Source organism: Zeugodacus cucurbitae, chromosome 3, assembly GCF_028554725.1.
Source record: "Zeugodacus cucurbitae isolate PBARC_wt_2022May chromosome 3, idZeuCucr1.2, whole genome shotgun sequence".
Lineage (NCBI taxonomy): Eukaryota > Metazoa > Arthropoda > Insecta > Diptera > Tephritidae > Zeugodacus > Zeugodacus cucurbitae.
The window spans coordinates 42,400,312-42,425,666 of record NC_071668.1 but is presented as its reverse complement, the minus strand read 5'-3'; the positions used below and the strand labels follow the sequence as shown (position 1 = coordinate 42,425,666).

At 35.2% G+C, this 25,355-nt stretch overlaps 1 long non-coding RNA gene across 1 annotated transcript; it reads left to right on the top strand.

Moving 5' to 3' along the window:
• The first annotated feature begins 8,994 nt into the window (after positions 1 to 8,994).
• LOC128920214 (uncharacterized) lies at positions 8,995 to 10,643 on the top strand. Its single transcript, XR_008470331.1, has 5 exons — positions 8,995 to 9,278; positions 9,392 to 9,448; positions 9,506 to 9,572; positions 9,750 to 10,242; positions 10,317 to 10,643. It is a non-coding gene; the product is annotated as an uncharacterized LOC128920214 (long non-coding RNA).
• Positions 10,644 to 25,355: the final 14,712 nt, after the last annotated feature.

The following is a 25,355-nucleotide window of genomic DNA, read 5'->3' as shown; positions in this document are numbered from 1 at the left end:
AAAAATTAAAGTTCACTTTGTACTGAAATGCTAATATTTAAAAATTAATCTATAATGATTATTAAAAAATTAAAATATTATACCATACTAATTTATAAATGTAAATACATCATACAATTATAATAAATAAATAAAAATAAAAATAAAAAAATTTAAATTTTTCATTTTTAAACGGAAATGTAGGTGACCTATAGAATGAAGAACAATGGAGACCAATGAACCAAATTTAAGTAACGAAACGGTGACCCAACAAATGACTAATACCTGTGATTAAATGATAAATCGAACAGTCTCCACTGATAGATGGCTGATGAAAAAAAAAAACTACTACTGGGGGCTCTGCTAACCACAGAGTGACATATGCCTTTCCAAAACAAAGAAAAATTAGAGCAGAAAGACATATGCAGCATTGGCACCAAAATCAATGAGAGAGAGCGAGCAAGATAATCACACCGACATGCCGTAAAAGAGGAGAAATGGTAACTTTTTTCCTGCTGCTAGAACAAAAGAGACCAAAATAATAATACAAGCTTTCTTTACCGGTAACCAATATTCCATAAGATAAGTAACTCTACTCGTCTTGCAGGGATGTGTATTCAACTCAACTGTCAAACGTTCGCATTCGCGAGTTATGTAGTTTATGCTTTAGTGAAAATGTAATATGCTTATACTACGTTTACATATAACGAGATCATCTACATTTACGAGCTTAATATTATGTTCCCGCGTACGCTAATCACCGAGGTTTAGGCTGTTGAGACGTTTAACTCACTAAACCGCTGGATTTAACAAGATTTCGCCTTACACAAATGACACTTCATAATCACTTTACCGAAGCGATTTGAAGCTGAACTACTCTAAATCCCCCTATGCGACTCTGATTTTGCGCCATCTGTTGGTCACATTTGTTTAATCAGAGCTGCTTTTCACTACAAACTGTCAAAACATGTCACAGCTTCGGTCAACAGCTGCGAAGAGTGTTTGTTTACAGTCAGTAGGTGCTGGCTGCTGCTGGCTTTCAGAAGAAGAAGAGTACCAACCGTATTATACTTTTAAAATTTACCAATATAATATTGAATAAATTACTTGGGAAGATATTTAAAACAAGTCCCACCAAAAAAAATATTATTTTTAATAATAACTCATAATTTGTGTTTTCATAGTTTCACAGCAGAAATTTTGCTAGCTAACAGTACAGAAACACTCTTACGTATATGAGTCAAAAACAGCTCATTTGTAAATCTCCAACGGCAGTGAGAACGGGATAGTTTTATGAAGCGTTTAAAAGTAATCTAATCACTTCAAATTTCCTGTCGGAACATGATATAACACGATAATCTGTAATTAAGAAACTCATACAAAATTCCTCACCGGATAATCCGAGATTATAAAATTATCTCGTTTTATACAATTAGATTTTCGGTGTTATTCCTAGGTTTATCGATAATTTTGCAAAGAAGAGGAGAAATGTCAAATGAAAATGTAAAGAAAACTGGCCGACAGCGAGAGAAATATGTGTAATACAACAACAAATGCAACACAACAAACAGTTGTTTCAAAAGAAATAAATTCAAAATAAATACAAATTGATGTAAAATTTGTAAACAAATGAAACAAATGAAATTGCGTATTTACAGTCGAAAGTTAAAAAACAAAAGAATTATAAAACAAGTAAGGAAGATATGGTTTTTGACCCATAAGTGGGCGGAACCACGCCCATTTAAAATTTTGTATACCATTTTGAGAGCAGTTCTTCCGTACCATCTTTACAATGAAATTTAAGGTTTCTGGTTGTTTTCCTTACTGAACTTACTGAATTTTTAGTAATTTTCAATATAACCTTTGTATGGGTGGTGGGCCGTATGACCCGATTTCCTTCATTTTTGGACGGTATAAGGTAGTACCTAAAAGAAACGACTCTAGAAAGTTTCCTTGATATAGCTTAATTAGTTTGCGAGATATGTACAAAAAACTTAGTAGTGGGCGGAGCCACGCCCAATTCCCCAAAAAAATTACATCCAAATATGCCCCTTCCTAGAACAAGCCTTTGTACCAAATTTTCGGTTATCGCCACTTTGTGGAAGTGGCAATGGTCGGATTGCTCACATTTTCGAACTTAAACTTCTTATGGTGCCAAGAAATACGTCTTCCAATTTCATTTTCATTAAGATATCTCAAAAAATAAAATAAAATAAAATAATAAAATAAAATTAAAAAAAATAAAATAAAATAAAATAAAATAAGTTAAAATAAAAAAAAAAAATAAAATTAAATTAAATTAAATTAAATGAATTAAAAAAAATAAATAAAATAAATAAATAAAATAAAATAAAATAAAATAAAATAAAATAAAATGAAATGAAATTAAATGAAATTAAATTAAATTAAATGAAATTAAATGAAATGAAATGAAATGAAATGAAATAAAATAAAATAAAATAAAATAAAATAAAATAAAATAAAATAAAATAAAATAAAATAAAATAAAATAAATAAATTAAAATAACAAAATAAAGTAAAGTAAAATCAAATATAATAAAATAAACTAAATAATATAAAATAATACAAAAATGGAGAAATTTTTTTTTCATAAGAATTGCAGCACATGCCATTAATAGATCATCATCATCCGACGATGACATGATGGCCGTTCGTTACGAGCTCAAAACTAAACTGATGTTTGACGTGTTAATTTGAACGTTTGCGGGCAACACACGATTGAACATCACTAACACATATGCACTGTTTGACGCAATTATTTGATCGTCTCCAGGGCACTTTACTGATGATGATGTTAATAATCGATAATGTATCCATGCAATGCTCTTTCACAGTTTCTTCCACCCAGTTTTGTCCTGGATTAGAGAGCCTACAGCGTTAACTATTGTGAAATTTCTTGCAAAAAGTATTTAATTTAGCTGGTGCTCTTTGAACAATGGGTCTAATTATTGAATCCGCAGCGAATTCGATTTCGATACGATAAAGATTTCGATCGAAAATGTTCATGCAATCATTGATTCCGTCGATAAACTGCTTTACCACAAAGTGAGAACGTCAAACTGTTTTATCGACAAATGCGATAAATTTGAAAAAGTGTCTGTGCTTTTTGCTTTGTTAAAAAAAAAATAATACTGACATTTAACAATTGAGAAATTTCTTCCATAAAAATATTTAATTCTCCTGAGGCTCTTTAAGAAAATTCTGTCGCTATTTCGAGTGGGCAACTTTATAACATTTTTAAACTTTTAAACATTTTTAATTTATTTTTGTTAGTCCGTTTTTGTCTCTCGTCTCTAAAATACCCATTTAAAACATGATTTAGTCCGTCAGTAATTGTTTACATAAAAACTTCCAAATGGTTTATATCTTTTACATTTCCGCAACTCATTCACCAACGGATAGATTTCGAGCAAAATTTTCGATTTTGCGGATTTCGTAATTAGCGACATCTATTAGCAGCGGAATGTATTTTTTCGAGTAGGTAAGTGAGTTCAATGTGATCGTAAATTTTATTTTCGATACGGATTCAATGATTCCGACGTAAAATTTTTCGATCGAATCGAACCATTTTTCGATCGAAACGGATTCAATGATTAGGCCCAATTTCTTTCGCTATTTCGAGATGCGGCTCCATATCGTGTATTATCACCTCAAATAAATTTTTGTTAGTGTCTTTTTGTCTCTAAAATACCCATTTAAAACATAATTTAGGCCGCAATCAGTAATTGTAACAATTTACAAATGGTTTAATTATTTTAAATTTACGCCACCAAGGTATAGGTTTTAATCAAAATTTTCGATTTTACGGATTCAATGATTTCGAAATTTGGCATCTATTAGCCGCGGAATCTATTTTATATAGTCGGTTTCAATGATTTCAACGCAAAATTTTTCGATCGTATTGAATCATTTTGTGATCGAAATGGATTCAATTAACAGCCCTATTCTGAAAAAACCTCATAACTGAGTTGTGAGGAAAAATTTGTGAGGTTTCTTGTGACGTATATTTTGTGAGTCTATTCAGGCTCGAACCTCATAAGAAAAAAGCTTAAAAAAGTCACCAATTGAGGTGAAAAGCATTTTGCTGTCAAACAGTTGTTTCAAAAGAAATAAATTCAAAATAAATACAAATTGATGTAAAATTTGTAAACAAATGAAACAAATGAAATTGCGTATTTACAGTCGAAAGTTAAAAAACAAAAGAATTATAAAACAAGTAAGGAAGATATGGTTTTTGACCCATAAGTGGGCGGAACCACGCCCATTTAAAATTTTGTATACCATTTTGAGAGCAGTTCTTCCGTACCATCTTTACAATGAAATTTAAGGTTTCTGGTTGTTTTCCTTACTGAACTTACTGAATTTTTAGTAATTTTCAATATAACCTTTGTATGGGAGGTGGGCCGTATGACCCGATTTCCTTCATTTTTGGACGGTATAAGGTAGTACCTAAAAGAAACGACTCTAGAAAGTTTCCTTGATATAGCTTAATTAGTTTGCGAGATATGTACAAAAAACTTAGTAGTGGGCGGAGCCACGCCCAATTCCCCAAAAAAATTACATCCAAATATGCCCCTTCCTAGAACAAGCCTTTGTACCAAATTTTCGGTTATCGCCACTTTGTGGAAGTGGCAATGGTCGGATTGCTCACATTTTCGAACTTAAACTTCTTATGGTGCCAAGAAATACGTCTTCCAATTTCATTTTCATTAAGATATCTCAATTTTTACTCAAGTTACAGCTTACACGGACGGACGGTCACTGATCATTTTGATATATATAACCCTATATCTAACTCGTTCAGTTTTGGACTTGCAACCATATAATACTCTCGTAGCAACTTTGTCGCGAGAGTATAAAAATAACCTGGGTGTAAATCTTCGTCTAACGTGCCCGGCGTGCGTCCTTATCGGATCGTAGAGTTTTAGGACTCTAGAGTTTTAGGACTTAGGCAGCAAATCGCTCAACAAATGAAAATGTAAGGTACGTCCAAATTGCTCCAGATTCGGTTAAACAAATTATTCGATAACTGATCTTTTATAGAGGCCATTTTTTTCAAAGAACAATTCCTCCATGCTCGTTATAGCACGCAAATATTTACACATTTGTTTACAAATATTGCTAAAAACCAAAACAAACACAAATATTTTTGTATTGTGATGGCTGCTTTCACACGTCACAGATATTTGAGAAAATTGTGAGCATTTGAGCTTTTGAATTTTCTCCAGCATAAGGTAATCATCACAAAATCCAAAAACCTCACAATAGTGAGTGTAGTGATTTTTGTGAGGGCATGAGAATAGGGCTGTAAATGACACTTCAGCAAAAAGTAAAACAAGATGATGATCTACATAGCTTTCGCATGTTTTCGCAACCAACGCTCCGGAATTCGAACTCGTATTCGAAGACGCACAGAAGTTGAAAATTTTCAACTTTCATGCGCTAGCACAGCAACCTTCACATTCTTAAGAATAGCAACCAACAATATGTTAGTTACAATCTTGCGTGTTTTAATTATTTAAGCCCGTTTTCTTCGCTACAGTATAAGTATTTTTGTGAAATATAATATTTATTAATTTATTAATAATATATTTATCAAATATTTAAAATAATTTTTAAAGATTAGGGGTGATGAAGTTTTAATAAACAAGGTAGACAGTTTAAATTTTCCTTCCGTTGCTTAATTCGAGGTTTTCTATGTACACTGATTATAAGAATCAATAAATATTTAAAATCGCCGTCCATATTATTTAGGTCGTTTTCAAAATCGCAAAGAAAAAGTGTGTATGTGTATCACCTTGTACACAGCTGTCAACGCAATCAAAAGCGCATTTATGAAGTTGCTCGATATATACGCAGTCAAGCGCATTTTTTTGCTTTCGCATTCGCATTCGCATACGCGAGCTATGTAGTTTCAGCTTAAGACTAAAAACGTGCCCGGCAGTTAAAATGAACAATGTGCTAGCACCTCCAGCGAATGAAGTAACTTATCTTGAGATTCACCTGGATAGAAGACTCACGTGGAGAAAACATACAACGAATAATAAGTTCTAAAGAGCAACGTTTCGCTAAAACAGCTCAATCACTTTGTTGAACCTGTCTGGTTTTAAATATTTTAAGATTTTATAACTCAAGTGCAGAACACATAGGGGACGACAAGCGACGAGCGACATCTACCAAATGTTAAAATACACGCATTCTTATGGGTACAGCTTCTTAGACAACAGCATGATTTGGCGACAGCAGGCTTGAAGTGGTCGCTGTCACCAAATTACAAATGTTTTGCCGAGGACAATGTCCGCTGTAGAGCTCCACTAATATGTGAAATGTAAAATTATTCAAAGTTCTAACAAATATGACGTTACTTTGTCAGCAGAAGCGTAAAATAGCTTTGATATATAATTTGTAATAACAATCGATTATTTAAAACAAATAAATCGACCTATTTATACATATTTTGCACAAAAAATTTCACTTCAGTGAACGGCAAGAATGAAATTGCTGTTTGATATGTCACTGCCGTCTTCAAAATGTTCATCACGCTGGCTTTAAAGCAGTGGTCAGCACGAGAGGCATTGTGACTGTGTAGGTGAGCACGAAATAAAGGATACCCAGTGAGAACTCTGTAACCATCCATTTTGAGAATGTTTTCAATATTTTTATAAAACATGAATTTTTGAGCTCATTTATTCAATTTAGTTATTTTATTATTTAGACAAATATATTAGATCACAAAAGCATTAACTTTTCAGTCTTTAAATAGCTTAAAACCATAAATATAATACATAACATACAACAACATTCATAAAAGTAGGCATTTCGCGCAGGGCACTTATGCAAAGTGCTATAGCCATGCGCGATGTTTACTCGTTGCTGGTTCGACAACGACTGAATGATATAGCGTAAGCGTACGTGTGACTGGAGTCGGCACAATTGTGGTATGGAGTACCGACCACTGCTTTAAAGTGACATTTGTAGTCAGCCGTCACTACAGCTCAAACTACATAGCTCGCGTATGCGAATGCGAATGCGAAAGCGAAAAAATGCGCTTGACTGCGTATATATCGAGCAACTCCATAAATGCGCTTTTAAATGCGTTGACAGCTGTGTACAAGGTGATACACATACACACTTTTTATTTGCGAGTTTGAAAACGACCTAAATAATATGGACCTCGATTTTAAATGTTTATTGATTTTTATAATCAGTGTACATAGAAAACCTCGAATTAAGCAACGGAAGGAAAATTTAAACTGTCTACCTTGTTTATTAAAACTTCATCACCCCTAATCTTTAAAAATTAATTTAAATATTTGATTAATATATTATTAATAAATTAATAAATATTATATTTCACAAAGATACTTATATTGTAGCGAAGGAAACGGGCTTAAATAATTAAAACATACAAGATTGTAAGTAACATAATGTTGGTTGCTATTCTTAAGAATGTGAAGGTTGCTGTGTTAGCGGATTAAAGTTGAAAATTTTAAACTTCTGTGGTTCTGCTGGTTGCGAAAACATGCGAAAGCTATGTAGCTCATCTCATAAGAACATGTGTATTCAACTCAACTGTCAAACGTTCGCATTTGCATTCGCGAGCTATGTAGTTTCTGCTTAAAGCTCAAACTACATAGCTCGCGTTTGCGAATGCGAAAGCGAAAAAATGCGCTTGACTGCGTATATATCGAGTAACTCCATAAATGCGCTTTTGAATGCGTTGACAGCTGTGTACAAGGTGATACACATACACAATTTTTTTTTGCGAGCTTGAAAACGACCTAAATAATATGGACGGCGATTTTAAATATTTATTGATTCTTATAAGCAATGTACATAGAAAACCTCGAATTAAGAAATTGAAGAAAAATTTAAACTGCCAACTTTGTTTATTAAAACTTCATCACCCCTAATCTTTAAAAATTATTTTAAATATTTGATAAATATATTATTAATAAATTAATAAATAGTCGGCCATATTCCCGTTGTCGTTGTCGTTTTAATAGTCGTTTCTAAGTCGTTGTCGTTCTTATCGTCGTTTCGTTCCTAAATTGGTATTCTTGAAGTATATCGTAACGCCTAAGAAAAGTTATCGAAATTTGCCTACATATTTAATATAGTATACTTTAAGGAGCTCTTTTCCCATATAAAAATTTCTCCTTATGTAACGAGACACATTTTTAAAGCAGTCCTTAATGGATTTTATGCTATTCTATGTTGACTCTAAACAACGTTATCACTGTAATTATTGTACTTACGTACAACAATGTTAGTCTTCCATCTTTATTTGATTTTTTAAAAGAAGTAGTGGTGACATCTGCGTCCTTCAAACTTTCTTCTAAAATATGTTTTACTTCCAGCGTCTCATGCTCCTTGCTTCTGGCTAATCCAACTACTCTAACTAATGGTCCAGCCAAAGGAGACATATGTATCTGTTTATTAACTCCTCAATCTTGTTGGAGTACTATTTTTTTCTTCGTTTTGAATTTTAAGATCTTTCATATCTTAAATATATTCTTAGATATAAAAATGCAATTTTATTAATGCCAACAATTTCCGACGCGAGATGGCTGTGGAATGGATTTATTTTTTTTTTTTAGAAAAAAATATCCCTCCCAAAAAATCGAAATTTAAAGAATTTATCCCTTTTCTAAAGTCCTTGGCATATGCAGGATATTTTTCCATTTCAGAAATTAAAATTTCAAACTGTTTCCGATTTGGAATTTTCATCTTCACTTTAAATATTCCTTTAAACAACCGCGTCGTTTCTATGTCGCTCACAATTATAGCAACGACAAAAAACGACTGTTTCTATGTCGTTTCTATAGTCGTTTCAAATTGGGGAATCTCAATTTTTTTCGATAAATGTCGTTAACGCCAACAGGAATACCAAATAGTCGTTCTAAAGTCGTTTTAAAATGATAACGACAACGGGAATAGGGGCGATTATATTTCACAAAAATACTTATAATGTAGCGAAGAAAACGGGCTTAAATAATTAAAACACGCAAGATTGCAACTAACATATTGTTGGTTGTTATTCTTAAGAATGTGAAGGTTGCTGTGTTAGCGAATGAAAGTTGAAAATTTACAACTTCTGTGCGTCTTCGAATCCGAGTTCGAATTTCGGAGCGTTGGTTGTGAAAACATGCGAAAGCTATGTAGCTCATATCATCTAATAAGAACATGTGTATTCAACTCAACTGTCAAACGTTCGCATTCGCATTCGCGAGCTATGGCCGATGTTCATTTGAAAATAAAATTTTAAGTGAATGGATGTAAGTGCGTTTTAAATATTTATTTTATTTTGTTAAGTGTTTTTGGATATAAATGCATTATTTGTGTTACTTTTGTTATTTGTTTTTATAATTAAAATTTCATTTCATTGTAGTTATACGTGTGTGCACAGCAAAGGAGGAGCAAGGAGGTGACGGTGAAATTGGTGGAGGTATGTTTCATATATTTTTAATACATAATACAAATTAGTAATTTTAAATAATTTCAGGTTTATGGATTCAGAATTGGTGTAATACATAACAACAACAACGCAGAAAACAATGGAAAATAACACGGTAAATATAAATGCGTATATGTGCATGTTGAGTTAGTGCGTATTAAGATGTACATACATACATATGTACATATGTAGATATATATATATATACGTTTGTTTTTTAGCATTACTTATATTTTCATTTTCCATTTCATATATTGAAAACACAAATCTTCTTCTGCTTACGCGGTTATAGCCGAGTCCACAACAGCGCGCCACGCATCTCTCCTTTTGTTAGTTAGGCGTCAATTGGTAATACCAAGTGAAGACAGGTCCTTCTCCACCTGGTCCTTCCATCGGAGTGGAGGTCTCCCTCTTCCTCGGCTTCCACCAGCGGGTACCGCATCGAAAACTTTCAGAGCTGAGACACTTTCGTCCGTTCGAACAACATGACCAAGCCCGCGTAGCCGCTGTCTTTTTATTCGCTGGACTATGCCTATGTCGTCGAACAACACATACAGCTCATCATTTCATCTTCTGCGGTTCGCTAATGTTTAAGGGACCATAAATCTTCCGCAAAACCTTTCTCTCGAAAACTCCTAGTGCCGTCTCATCGGATGTTGACACCGTCCACGCTTCTGCACCATAAAGTAGGACGGGAATGATGAGGGACTTGTAGAGTTTACTCAGTCCATAAACACAAATACTTTGCACAAATGGAGGCTTACAATAGCTACAACTTTTCTTAGGTATGTACTACGAATACAAATATATTCATATTTTCTAATCGTTAAGAACAATTTCAATTTCTAATATTTTTCAGGCATGATAAGCAAGACAACAACAAATCCCATCGGACATTTAGGTTAGCAGTTGACAACCTCTTTCCGACTATCTGAACCCTTTTATGATGTACATATGAGATAGGATTGTGTGGAATTGACATCAAACAATATTGGTTGAGTAGTTTCGTTTTAACCTTACAGATTAGATATAAGGAAATCGTTCGCGTTTAGTACTAATGTATTCATTTTGAATTATGAATTGATATAAATTATGAATTAGATTTAAATGTAAAATATTGTTAAATTATACAAATGAATGTTCGAATACTAATAACAGTAATAGTAGTTGAATTTTATTTGTTTTGTATAACAACAACTACAAAATATAAAAATTTAATAATTAATACTAACTTAATTTGTAAAATATATAAATTTTATCTATGTATAAATGATAGCTGCAAACACGTTTGTAAAAATTAAAGTTCACTTTGTACTGAAATGCTAATATTTAAAAATTAATCTATAATGATTATTAAAAAATTAAAATATTATACCATACTAATTTATAAATGTAAATACATCATACAATTATAATAAATAAATAAAAATAAAAATAAAAAAATTTAAATTTTTCATTTTTAAACGGAAATGTAGGTGACCTACAGAATGAAGAACAATGGAGACCAATGAGCCAAATTTAAGTAACGAAACGGTGACCCAACAAATGACTAATACCTGTGATTAAATGATAAATCGAACAGTCTCCACTGATAGATGGCTGATGAAAAAAAAAAACTACTACTGGGGGCTCTGCTAACCACAGAGTGACATATGCCTTTCCAAAACAAAGAAAAATTAGAGCAGAAAGACATATGCAGCATTGGCACCAAAATCAATGAGAGAGAGCGAGCAAGGTAATCACACCGACATGCCGTAAAAGAGGAGAAATGGTAACTTTTTTCCTGCTGCTAGAACAAAAGAGACCAAAATAATAATACCAGCTTTCTTTACCGGTAACCAATATTCCATAGGATAAGTAACTCTACTCGTCTTGCAGGGATGTGTATTCAACTCAACTGTCAAACGTTCGCATTCGCGAGTTATGTAGTTTATGCTTTAGTGAAAATGTAATATGCTTATACTACGTAAAAGAAGAAGAGTACCAACCGTATTATACTTTTAAAATTTACCAATATAATATTGAATAAATTACTTGGGAAGATATTTAAAACAAGTCCCAACAAAAAAAATATTATTTTTAATAATAACTCATAATTTGTGTTTTCATAGTTTCACAGCAGAAACTTTGCTAGCTAACAGTACAGAAACACTCTTACGTATATGAGTCAAAAACAGCTCATTTGTAAATCTCCAACGGCAGTGAGAACGGGATAGTTTTATGAAGCGTTTAAAAGTAATCTAATCACTTCAAATTTCCTGTCGGAACATGATATAACACGATAATCTGTAATTAAGAAACTCATACAAAATTCCTCACCGGATAATCCGAGATTATAAAATTATCTCGTTTTATACAATTAGATTTTCGGTGTTATTCCTAGGTTTATCGATAATTTTGCAAAGAAGAGGAGAAATGTCAAATGAAAATGTAAAGAAAACTGGCCGACAGCGAGAGAAATATGTGTAATACAACAACAAATGCAACACATTTGACAATTGATAATCTCATTTGGCTATATATAAACGGTTAGATTATTGAACGAGCTTAGAACGAGATTATTTTCATATGAAACATATTATCGCACTTTTTTTCATTCAAATTTATTCGCAAGTTGGCTAGCTAGCTGTATATATTACGTATAGAGTTGGGCCTAAAATACTGCTCTATGGTACACCAGCCCTTATCGAACTTTCAATAAATACGAAATCTCCTACTTTATCAGTAAATTGCATATTTTTTTAAATATGACTCCAAGGTTTAATTCAATTCGAAAGGTAAACTTTTTTTAATGTTTTTATATTTTAACGAAAATGGCACCGGAACAAACTAGAATTGACAATCGAAATCGATAACTTGACAGATGTATCTAGACATCAATATTCGTAATTGCCTGAATGTACAATCGATTATATAAGGGCTGCCGGACTGGCAGCAAGACACAGTTCTGATAAGAGATTTGCCGAGTGAGGACAATTCTAAGGAGAGAATTGTCGAGCAAAGTTGAACAAGTTATAAGTTAGAGTTGTAAAGTAGAGTATTGAGTACTAAAGTGTTAAGTTATAAGGAATTAGAAATATAGTTTAGTGTATAGCCATTGAAATGTGACTTTCATTTGACAATCCAGTGATCGAACTCAGCGTAGAGTTTCAGCGTTAACGACAGATTTTGGAAATCCGTTACAATATATATAAGCCATTCACAGTTTATCAAACGCCTGAGCCACATCTAAAAACAGTACTGTCTATGCTGGAATGTTTTCCTTAGTTATTCTATTTACTTGCTCAACAATGCCATGTTTTGCACGAAAACCAAATTGATGCGTTCGTATTACATTATCTTCCTGAAGGGAAGGAGACATCTTTGATAGTAAGTTTTTTTAATATTTTAGAAAGACAGGGTAGAAGACTTATTGATCTGAATGAAGACGGGGAGTAAAGTAAAATTTAATTATGAAGCGTTTTCTGTCTCTTCAGTCACATCGCTCTAATACACTTTTCCATAACACAGTGATCCCCGCTTAAGTGACCATATTTTGTGGTATCGTTGTTTTTTTCTCTAAATTTACATATAAAATTCTCCGCTTAAGAGCGTCTGCTTAAGTGCCTTTCCCGCTTAAAAGCCTGTAATATTAAGACACAAATACAAAATTGTATGCAATTTTCCTCTTTCACGTGCCTTTTCATATTTTTGACATTAAATTCTGAGAATTGTCAAAAGGAAAACATATACAGTAATTTCCGCTGAAGTGCCACCTCTTAACACGCAAAATTTTTGAGACACTTAAGCGGGAAAGGCACTTAAATAAATCCCGCTTAAGTGCCTCGAGGTACTTACCAAGCTTTTTCTCAAATACTTCCATCTTATATTTTTTCTTTTAGAATGAAAGACACATTTATGTCTTATTAATAACAATAAATATGAAAAAACATTACAAGACTATGTAAAGTAGTTTTCCGAAATAACGAACACATTAATTGCCAGGCCTGTTCGTTACACCGAATTTTTCGTTAATTAGAGTACTCACTTAGAGGTATGTTTTTTAATAAAAATTTAATTTAATAAATTTCCGTAAATTGCAGTTTATTAAATTGTTTTATTAATTATTTGTTAAAAAATGAAAAACCATATCAAAACAATTCAAATCAGCTAAATTCTTCCAAAATGGACCAATTCTGACACTTATACTTATATTTGGTGTTGATCCATAATTTTAAGTTTTTTTATAAAATTCATAATTTTTTCAATTTGCATTTCTTTTGTATTTTTATTTTTAATTCTGTTTCGATGTTATTTGATTTTTTCCTCTTTCTTCATATGTCTTCTTCATGTTGTTCGTTATTTAAGGTACTCAATGTAACAAATTTGATTGTTCGTTATAAGCGGTTTTCCAACATGGATTATTATATGTTAATATATGCTTATTGATATTTAATAATATTATTTTTATTTTTTTTTAATAAATACGCACATTGTAATATATATATGTTTCTTAAACAAACCGTTGATTTGGATTCAAAATCGCATATCGTTTATCTTGCCGAATATGAAATCGGAAAATTGTAACGATTCTGATTTGCAGAACAGGGCGACAAAATGATTTGGTGATATTCGAAAAAAACAAAAACGGAACGATTTACAGAAAAATATTTGCATACCATGCCTGATAAGATGCTTTCTTATTTTAACGAAAATAACGTGTGAATCTGCAATAAATAGGAACAATAGCCACTACAATATTGGCGTACTTAATGCTTGGAAATTCCCATGGAATAAAATGCTCACGAATCCCATTTCAATATTTATTCACACTTTTATAAAAATAACTTCAACGAATTGTTTAAATTTTTTTTTAAATTGTATCAGCCGGTTATACGCTAGACAGACGGCAAAGTTATTCCCGATTAACTGCGCTTTTAATCAGTTTCAATTTTGTGGGTGACAAACGGCAGCAAAGCGAGTTATAAACTCCCATAACAGCTGATTGGCAATAATATTTCCATTTTGGTGAAATAAAATTGCAATGCAAAATTGCAAAATGCAATTATTGCGGTTGTTAGCCGCACAAATAGTACAAAATCACTAATTATTAAAAAAATAGATATAAATACGTTATTATTATTACTTCCATTTTAGAAAAAATTAGCATGCGTATGTTTTTGTTTACATTTAATTGAAAAACATCTGTCAGTATTGCATATTTTCCTTCACAATAGATAAAAAGCGTTCATGTTTAACAATGTTGCCAACGAAAATGCCACGAACTCCCATGAAAATTTTGAGGATTAAATGGGAGTTAGTAAACGGAGTTAACTGAGATAACTCTCGAATTAACCCCGATTAAAGCAGTTATTCCGAGTTAACGCCGCCGTCTGTCAGGGGTATTAACTATCTGTAAAATCGTCGCATTTTTTAATTGGCAACGCAAATCAAGCTTCAACAAAAATTGGTTAAAATTCGTTATACCAAATTTATGTGCAGTAAAATTGCCTTAACTTCAATTCCACCGAGTCGGTTTATAAACCGTTATAGGGGCATGAGGCACATTGTTGTAAATGGTAATGACGGATTGAGTTCCGATCTATAATACCGCATTTCCAACTTCACCTGCTGTGCTTGTAAACCGTAATTCAAGATTGTCAAGTTGTTATCCAATGCACATCCGTTGAAGTTGTTTTATTACATTATCCCTCCAAATATACCATTACATCTTTTTCCCGGATGGAGGTCTCAAGTCGGGCCACACCGAAAATTGTTTTGTGGTTAATTTATGATTTAATGCTAAATAAACGACTTTTTGGTTTGAAGTTATAAATATGCAGCCACGCCATGCCCAAAACTTTTCTCTAAATTGAAGCGGCAGCTAGCAATATTGGTCTCAATATCAACAAAGAAAAACTAAATATGTATGATTGTCTCTAGTAAAAACAAGACCGCAGGAAAGAAAACGCTAATGACCGAGATGTCTCGACGTCACATGTACAGCAATAAGTCAAGTTTTCGCACCAAATCACATTGTCTAAAAAAATATTCACGTCAAAATCAACCATCAAACCGATTATTTGAAATGTTTAAAGAATATTTTGAATTGTTTAAAGAATATTTTAAACATATCCGAGCGATTCAATTTTGCTACGCTGCTCGCTTGTCAAAAATTTTACAAGTGAATGCAACAACATAGTTACGCCGCTGATAGACTGTAGCGTTAATCCGAATTAACTGCTTTAACCGGGAGTTATCTGAGTTAACTCCTTTGCTAGCTCCGAACTTAATCTTCAAAATTTTAGAAAGTTGGTGGGAGTAAGTGGCGTTTTCGTTGGTAACAGTGCCGCTTTTAATCTATCAACAAACAGTACAGGCAGCTGTTTTTCAATTAAATGTAAACAAAAAGAGAAGAATCATCAAGTAAAAGTAAGAAAATTATAATATTTACTTCAGATTAAAATAATTTTCTTTTTCAAATTACAGATGATTTCAGGAAAGCAAAGATCCGGCTAGTTTTCCGTGACGAAATAGATCTTTTGGAAGCGCGTTCCCAAGACCTCCGCAAGGCATAGCGAAATGTGCATATCTACCAAAGGCCCAGGAAATAGGCAATAAATTCTCACCGAAAGAGATTCAGTGCAAAGAGAAAAATTACAATAACTACATTTGATTAGATAACTACATTTGATTATATATATAACCAACATAGAAGAAAAAAGTAAAATGAGCCCATCTGTCGGTAGCCCTTCCGAGTGGAAACACTACCAGGCTTCATAAGGTCCACGGCCATGCTGTGGTAAAAAAATTATTATTTTTATTTGTGTTTATTTTCATTTATTTTTTATATTGTTTGGAATACATTATCAATTCAACCGCCACAAGAGCCCTCAGCAACATCTGCACTGCCATTGCTGTCATCTGTGGTGTCGTCACCATCATTTCTGTTGCCATCGCCATCATCATAATCTGCACCAATGCCGTCGTCAGCTAAAAGGAAGCGGAATTATAATGGTGAAGATTTTAAAGCAGCAAACAAAAATATTAAAGTCAAGTATAGAGGAAGCCAAGGTGGTGAACGATGAGGGTGTTGGTGCGATTCGTGAGCACAATAGAACGGCAGACAGATTTTTACATATGATGGAAAAACTTACCGAAAAACTTTAAGTTTCTTATCAGATTTTTTCCATTTTTATACATACATACTTGGCACACATGTTCCTTGGGACCATTGCTTTCGAAAATGGGCAAAATCGGAGCACTGCCACGCTCACAAAATGGCGGAAACAAATACATAAAGTGTCATAACTAAGCCATAAATAAAGTTATACAAGTAAAATTTGGTACGAAGGATCGTCCTAGTAAGGGCCAAATTTGGATGTAATTTTTTTGGGAAGTGGTCGTGGCCCCGCCCCAAATAGTTTTTTATGTATATCGCAAACCAATAAAGCTATATAAACCAAACTTTCTGCAGTCTGTTCCCTTACGTACCCCACCATACACCACGAAAATAGTTGAAATCGGATAATAACCACGCCCACCTCCCATACAAAATTTAGGTTGAAAATTACGTAAAAAAAGTGCGTTAACTCACTAACGAAAAACGTCAGAAACACTAAATTTTACAGAGGAAATAGCAGAAAGAAGATACACTCTGATTTTTTGTACAAAATGGAAAATGGGCGTTGCATCGCCCATTTATGGGTCAAAAACCATGTCTCAGGAACTACTCGACAGATTTCATTGAAATTCGGTATATAATATTTTCTTGACACCCTTTATAAGATATACATAAGGAACCAATGAAGGTATCGAAATAAAAGTTTACACAAATGCAAAATAAATATTTATTGAATTGTTTTAAATTATTTTAAAGATTTTTTTTTCATGTAATAAATTGTGTAATTATGTATACTAACATTTTAGAAAATGTGGAAATGCTTTTAATAGAGTTTTGCTTTTGTTTTATAGTACTCTGTATTAATGTATATATTAGTTGTCATCGATTGGCTAAGCGTTTTAGAGAAGTCTATAGGACGTAATTCATACAAACAGGCAGCACTTGTGGTGCAACCCTGCGCTAAAATGTCCTCTTAATAATGCGCAGTAGTGTTTCACCATTTTCTTTGGTAAAAAAAACTTAAATCGGCGCAAAAAATGTTTTTTTTTTACTTCATTTCCATCCCCGCTTAAGTGCCACCACCTAAGTCTTGCATGTTAAGAGAGGTACTTAAGCGGGAATTACTGGAATTACTGTATATCATGTTAAAAATATTAAAAAATATATTTGTATTGTCCTTTTTGATAATAATTTGTCCCTCGAGCCATTTTTACCATAAGTAAAAAAAAACTTGGTAGCACTCAGCAAGCGGCGATAGACTTTTGAATGAGATATGAGAGAACTTGTGCTTTTACATGTAGTATTTTTGACAAGCGAGAAGAGAAGTTACCAATCGATTTTAGCTATTATAGGTATCTATGTATGTATGTGATTGGCGTTGCAACCGTTTAGCCGGTTATAGCCGAATCGACGATAGTGCGCCACCTGTCTCTCTCCTTTGCAGTTCGGCGCCAGTTGGAGATCCCAAGTGTAACCAGGTCGCTCTCCACCTGGTCCCTCCAACGGAGTGGAGGCCTTCCCCTTCCTCGGCTTCCTCCGGCGGGTACTGCATCGAACACTTTCAGGGCTGGAGTGTTTTCGTCCATTCGGACAACATGACCTAGCCAGCGTAGCTGAACTATGTCAATGTCGTCGTATAACTCGTACAGCTCATCGTTCCATCGTCTGCGGTATTCGCCATTGCCAATGTTCTGAGGACCATAAATCTTGCGCAAAATTTTCCTCTCGAAAACTCCTAGTGTCGTCTCATCTGATGTTGACATCGTCCAAGCTTCTGCACCGTAAAGCAGGACGGGAATGATAAGTGACTTGTAGAGCTTGATTTTGGTTCGTCGAGAGAGGACTTTACTGTTCAATTGCCTACTCAGTCCAAAGTAGCACCTGTTGGCAAGAGTTATTCTGCGCTGGATTTCGAGGCTGACATTGTTCGTGTTGTTGATGCTGGTTCCCAGGTATACGAAATTATCTACGACCTCGAAGTTATGACTGTCAACAGTGACGTGGGAGCCAAGACGCGAATGCGCCGACTGTTTGTTTGATGACAGGAGATATTTCGTCTTGTCCTCATTCACCTCCAGACCCATTCGCTTCGCCTCCTTATCCATGCGGGAAAAAGCATAACAAACGGCGCGGTTGTTGCTTCCGATGATATCAATATCATCGGCGTACGCCAGGAGCTGTACACTCTTGTAGAAGATTGTACCTTCTCGGTTTAGCTCTGCAGCTCTTATAATTTTTTCCAGCATCAGGTTAAAGAAGTCGCACGATAGTGAGTCACCTTGTCTGAAACCTCGTTTGGTATCGAACGGCTCGGAGAGGTCCTTCCCAATCATGACGGAGCTTTTGGTGTTGCTCAACGTCAATTTACACAGCCGTATTAGTTTTGCGGGGATACCAAATTCAGACATCGCGGCGTAAAGGCAACTCCTTTTCGTGCTGTCGAAAGCAGCTTTAAAATCGACAAAAAGGTGGTGTGTGTCGATCCTCTTTTCTCGGGTCTTTTCCAAGATTTGGCGCATGGTGAATATCTGGTCAGTTGTCGATTTTCCAGGTCTAAAGCCACACTGATAAGGTCCAATCAGTTTGTTGACGGTGGGCTTTAGTCTTTCACACAATACGCTCGATAGAACCTTGTATGCGATATTTAGGAGGCTGATCCCACGGTAATTGGCGCAGATTGTGGGATCTCCCTTTTTATGGATTGGGCAGAGCACACTGAGATTCCAATCGTCAGGCATGCTTTCTTCCGACCATATTCTGCAAAGAAGCTGATGCATGCACCTTATCAGTTCTTCGCCGCCGTATTTGAATAGTTCTGCCGGTAATCTATCGGCCCCCGCTGCTTTGTTGTTCTTCAAGCGGGTAATTGCTATTCGAATTTCTTCATGGTCGGGTAATGGAACATCTTTTCCATCGTCATCGATTGGGGGATCGGGTTCGCCATCTCCTGGTGTTGTACTCTCACTGCCATTCAGCAGGTCGGAGAAGTGTTCCCTCCATAATCCCAGTATGCCCTGGACATCGGTTACCAGATTACCACCTTGGTCTCTACATGAGGATGCTCCGGTCTTGAAACCTTCGTTAAGTCGCTTCATTTTTTCGAAAAATTTTCGAGCATTCCCTCTGTCTGCCAGCTTCTCAAGCTCTTCGTACTCACGCATTTCGGCCTCTTTCTTTTTTTGTCTGCAAATGCGTCTCGCTTCCCTCTTCAGCTCTCGGTATCTATACTCACGAAAAATCAAAGCGATTGCATTTCTAATAGCCCGTGCTAATACATCATTTTCCCCAGCTCTTTTAATGTTGTAAATTTCTGCTGTATCTTGGGTCCACGAAGAATGAATTTCATCATTTTCCATTCTTAAATTATTGTACAAAATACAGCATGCATAATAACTTTGACGTTGACGTGATTGGCGTTGAAACCGTTTAGCCGGTTATAGCCGAATCGATGTTAGCGTATCACTCCTCTCTTTCCCTCGCAGTTCGGCGCCGGTTGGAGATCCCAAGTGTAACCAGGTCGCTCTCCACCTGGTCCCTCCAACGGAGTGGAGGCCTTCCCCTTCCTCTGCTTCCTCCGGCGGGTACTGCATCGAACACTTTCAGAGCTAGAGCACTTTCGTCCATTCGAACAACATGGCCTAGCCAGCGTAGCCGCTGTCTTTTTATTCGCTGAACACATCGTTCGATTGTCTGCAGTATTTGCCGTTGCCAATGTTTTGAGGACCATAAATCTTGTGCAAAATTTTTCTCTCGAAAACTACTAGTGTCGTCTCATCTGATGTTGACATCGTCCACGCTTCTGCATCATAAAGCAGGACGGGAATGATAAGCGCCTTATAGAGTTTGATTTTGGTTCGTCGAGAGAGGACTTTACTTTTCAATTGCATACTCAGTCCACAGTAGCACCTGTTGGCAAGAGTGATTCTGCGTTGGATTTCAAGGCTGACATTGTTGGTGTTGTTGATGATGGTTCTCAGGTATACGAAATTATCTCCCACTTCGAAGGTATGACTGCCAACAGTGACGTGGGAACAAAGCCGCGAATGCGCTGACTATTTGTTTGTTGACAGGAGATATTTCGTCTTGTCCTCATTCACCTCCAGACCTATTCGCTTCGCTTCCTTATCCATGCGGGAAAAAGCAGAACTAACCGCGCGGTTGTTGCTTCTAATGATATCTATGTCATCGGCGAACGCCAGCAGCCGTACACTCTTATATAAGATTGTACCTTCTCTATTTAGCACTGCAGCTCGTATAATTTTTTCCAGCATCAAGTTAAAGAAGTCACACGATAGTGAGTCACCTTGTCTGAAACCTCGTTTGGTATCGAACGGCTCGGAGAGGTCCTTCCCGAACCTGACGGAGCTTTTGGTGTTCCTCAACGTCAGCTTACACAGCCGTATTAGTTTTGCGGGGATACCAAATTCAGGCATCGCGGCATAAAGGCAACTCCTTTTCGTGCTGTCGAAAACAGCTTTAAAATCGACAAAAAGGTGGTGTGTGTCGATCCTCTTTTCACGGGTCTTCTCCAAGATGTGGCGTATGGTGAATAGCTGGTCAGTTGTGGATTTTCCAGGTCTAAAGCCGCACTGATAAGGTCCAATTGGTTTGTTGACGGTGGGTTTTAGTCTTTCACACAGTACGCTCGATAGAACCTTATAAGCGATATTTAGGAGGCTTATCTCACGGTAATTGGCACAGATTGTGGGATCTCCCTTTTTATGGATTGGGCAGAGCACACTTAGATTCCAATCGTCAGGCATGCTTTCTTCCGATCATATTTTGCAAAGAAGCTGATGCATTCACCTTATCAGTTCTTCGCCGCCGTATTTGAATAGCTCGGCCGGTAATCTATAGGCCCCCGCCGCTTTGTTGTTCTGCGGGTAATTGCTATACGAATTTCTTCATGGTCGGGTAATGATACATCTGTTCCATCGTCATCGATTGGTGAATCGGGTTCGCCATCTCCTCCTTTCATTGCCATTCAGCAGGTCGTAGAAGTGATCCCTCCTTAATCCCGGTATGCCCTGGACATCGGTTACCAGATTACCACCTTGGTCTCTACATGAGGATGTTCTGGTCTTGAAACCGAAAAAGCGACTTTTTTTCATAAAATTTTCGAGCATTACCTCTGTCGGCCACCTTCTCAAGCTCTTCATACTCACGCATTTCGGCCTCTTTCTTTTTTATCTGCAAATGCGTCTTGCTTCCCTCTTCAGCTCTCGGTATTTATCTCATCACGCACGTGTTCCCCGGTGAGGGTATCAAAAAAAAACTCTGTGATGGAGAATCTTAATCTGAAACTGAAAATCGTCTTGCAAGACACCAAAGACTAGAGGTCGTAATCAAATTAAATAAATAAAAATAAAATATAATTCCATGTTCGAATTTCCCTTATTTTACTTTTTTTAAATGAACCCACGCAAGAAACGGGAAAGTATTTATTTATTTATTTATATGTATGTAAAAACTTATAACTTTTGAAACGTTTGTTTAAACCCGTGTGAAGCCGGAGCGGTCTGACTGTCGACTGTGCTACTCTCGTTAATTCAAACCTGCGATAATTCGAACCTCTCTACAATTCTAAGTTAACACGAGTTCCCTACTAAATCTCTATATATTTCGAACTAAATCAATAAATTTTCATACACTTGGTAATTCGAACGAAAAAATCATTGCTATTTAACAAAACAATGCGTTATTTCGAACAGCGTCTAACACTCGTCAATTCAAAGTTGCAGAGAGAAGAGGCGGAAAGATTGTAAGTACATTTTGCGACAAGTTCAAACTTGTATCAAGAAACACGAGCCTTTGTTTTTGTTATGATTAGTTTGACTATTTGACGCACACACTTTTCACGTATTGGTTTGTTTAGTTATTCAGTTACTGTTACTCTTTCGTTGGTATGCAGATTAAAAGTTAGCGTTAGTTATGAGCCCTAGAAAGTATACATGTTTGACGATTCCTCGTCTGGAAGAAAGCCTGGTCATTTGGCTAAAACAGTGTAGAGGACAAAAAGTGTCTATTAGTGGGAACTTGTTGAAGGAAAAAGCAAAAGAGTTCGCGTCTACTCTAGGCATCAAAAACTTTGCGGCAAGTGAAGGGTGGCTTACAAATTTCAAAAAGAGAAATGGAGTTGTTTTTAAAAAAGTTTGTGGGGAAAGTGGAGATTGGCACGGTAAATTGAAGACATTGATTGAAAACTATGATGCCCGATACATTTTTAATACTGATGAAACTGGCCTATTTTTTAAATGTTTACCGGGCAAGAGCTTACTTTTAAAGATGAAAAATGTCACGGAGGAAAACATAGTAAAGAGAGGTTGACAGTTTTACTTGCAGTAAATATGGATGGATCGGAAAAACTTAAACCCTTAGTGATAGGAAAAGCAATGAAACCGCGATGTTTCAAAGGAGTGAAATCGTTTCCAACTGATTACAGCTTGGATGACGACAGAACTTTTTAACAATTGGCTTTTAACAGTTAATGGGGACATGAAACGACAAAAGCAAATTTTACTATTTTTAGACAACTGCACTGTCCACAACAGTCCTCATACATTGTCGTTGTTGGAAACATTGTCTTCCGCCAAATACAACTTCCAAATTGCAACCATTGGACCACGGTTCTGACTGCTATTTTACTAATTGACAAAGCATGGAGAGCTGTAACACCCCTAACGATTCTCAACTGCTTCAAAAAATCGGGTTTCTTAAAAGAAAATCTTCAAATACTAACAGATGATAAAGAACCAGCAATAGAACCATTAGTTGATATCAGCGGTGTAAGTTTTTCTGATTTTGTTCAAGTGGATGAAAATGTTGCTGTCTCAGGTCCACTAACCGATGGCGAAATTTTATCTGCGACAGATATGCAAAGTAACGATGAAGATGAGGACGATACATCTGAAACTTTGGCAGAGACAAAAATGATGAAAAAGCATTTCAGGCGCTTTTTCTCTTAAAAAAAGTTATTTTGCTTTAAAGCAAACCAGTATAACAAAGTTCTTTCGAAAGATTAATTAATTCACATTACGAATACATGTACATATGTACACGAATGTACCTCTTAATTCTTGTCATTTTTATATTAATAAATAAAAATTAACCAACACTTAATAATTCGAAGTTTTATTTATTTTCTCTCACAAATTTCGAACCATTTGATATTGCAAATACTCGATAATTCGTAATATTTCAAGAGTCCCTCGAGTTTCGAATTAAAGAGAGTCGGCTGTATATAATAATTTTAAAGTGGAATGCTGTAATTACAATACTTATACAATATTTATATACAATAAAATGTAATGCAATTTTCTTTCAAGATTATGTATCAATAAAAAGGTCTTTAACAATCGTAAATTTACGCTGTAAAATGAATCTTTTATCACCGCTTGCGTTAATGCTACCAAATTTTGTTTTACATATTTAGATCATTTACAATGATAAAAATGGCTCAAAGGACAAATTATTGTCAAAGAGAACAATAAAAATGCATATATTTTTTAATGTTTGTAATTGAAATAAATTATAATTTATTAAAATATGAGACATTGACGTAGCTGGTAACCAACAGCCATAATCTATGCCCTCACAAAAATCACCACACTCACTATTGAGAAGTTTTTGAGTTTTGTGATGATTACCTTATGCTGGCGGATATTCAAAAGCTCAAATGCTCACAATTTTCTCAAACATCTGTGACGTGTGAAAGCAGCCTTCACAATACAAAACATCTGTGTTTGTTTTGTTTAGCATCAATATTTGAAAACAAATATGTAAATATTTGAGTGTTACAACTTGCATGGAAGAACTATTTTACTTTGTTTGTGCGGCTATTGTTGAGGAGCAGGAGGATTCGGGGAGTAGGAGGAAAATTCTGAAGGGTCTACGACCAAGGATATCCATTGGAGCCATGACTGTTAACGTCAGCCGCAGAACCTTCAAATGCAAGGAAAGTGCGTTGCAATAAATTGCACGCCAAAGCAGTAATATCATTGAGAGAGCCTTTGGTGTTTTGAAGTCACGTGCCTCTCAAAACACCGCATTCTTCATTACAGCTCTGAAAAGCGGCGATTATTATTTACGCGTGTACAATTCTTCACAACATTTTACTGAAGCATGGTTTGACTGCAGACCTTGACTTCGAAGAAGTTTTAAGCCCCAATTTAAGGGAGGGTGCTAGAGTTAGAGAACGCTACATCATGTCTCTATAATGTACATATTTCCAGAGGCGTTATGTATTATAAATATAAGTAGGGTTTTTATTGCAATAAACATGATACTTACGGTCTTTGTAGATTTTACTTCCTTCTAAGTATGCATAAAAACATCTGTTGACCATTGACGTTTCTGAAAAACAGGACCATTTCCTACCGAAAAATTACTTTATTGTAGCCTCCAGTATTAACGCATAATCGTGTTGTAATTGTACGATTCTCGTATTCCACGCAAGATTTTGCGGGCCCGCACACAGCTCAAAAACATACCCTTGTCTACTCTGGACGTGGCGTTAAGGCATTAAAAGTGTCCGCTAACTCCGACCATAACATCTGCAGCCCTTGAGGGAGGTCGAAGTTAGCTTCCCCCGTTGCAACTCAGGATGCTGCTTGCAAAACATTATATAATGTTGCAGCTGCTCCTGAGCTGTCTTTTCTATTCTGGTACGCCTAGAAATAGATAAATTATTATACAGTGGAACTTTTCTAACTCGAATCACCATAATCCACAAAAAACTTCGAGTTAGAGAGACTTCGAGTTATAGAATTTTTATTAAAACATAAAATTTTTTAAAAT